The sequence below is a fragment of the Propithecus coquereli genome, unplaced genomic scaffold, assembly GCF_000956105.1.
Source record: "Propithecus coquereli isolate 6110/MARCELLA unplaced genomic scaffold, Pcoq_1.0 Scaffold108, whole genome shotgun sequence".
Lineage (NCBI taxonomy): Eukaryota > Metazoa > Chordata > Mammalia > Primates > Indriidae > Propithecus > Propithecus coquereli.
Window position 1 is genome coordinate 4,932,509 of NW_012134747.1, and position 858 is coordinate 4,933,366.

Sequence of the window (858 nt, forward strand, 5' to 3'; positions counted from 1 at the left end):
TGATGAGAACAAGAACACATGCCCTTGACTTCATGGCTGAGAAGTGTCATTCGGGTTAAAACCCCAAGAATGAAGCTGAAGATAAAGAGATGTGCAATGTTAAGAAAAGGAGACCGAGGTCATTACACAAGTAAACACACATACTTTACCGAGTGCAGAGTCAGTGCTTAACAGTAAGAAAGGCAGTAAATACAGCTCATCGTCTTAAATTGTCTAAGATGTTTTTTATGTCTTTTCTCTCCACTTTTTCAGCTGAGCGGCAGGTGCTTAAAAGTCAAAGGAGACTTGGTAGCAGCCATTGCTCAGACAGGACTCCATAGTCTGCCATGCCTTGCTCCGCTTTCTCTGCAACCGTGTCTGATAAACACAACATGGCTGAGACTGAGAGATTCAATAAGCAGAAACTGAAGAAGACAGAAAACAATAGAAAAATCCATTGCCTTCAAAAGAAATGAACTAGACAAGCAAAGAGAAGAACTATAATGAGGTGTGAGCCATCAATATGTATTGTATATTCCACAAGCATTGCCTTCTTATTTTATTTCTTTTAGCTATCTACCTTTTAAGATGCAAAGAGGATAGATCGGGTTTCAGTGACTGTGCTGCCCCTTCCCACATGAAAGAATCAAGAACTACTGACAACAAAGGTGTCACCTGTTTCTCCCATCTGCCTGTTTGGCTGGCAGCGGAGGAAAAGTAATTGCATGTTGGGAAAGAAAGAAGCCAAGTGAAACTACAGTGAATCTAGAGTAAAAATTAAGCCTGTACAAGGTGTTGTGCAGACTGTAAAATGTAGTTTAATAAGAATGCCATTTTTTGGCCGGGCGTGGTGGCTCACGCCTGTAATTCTAGCACTCC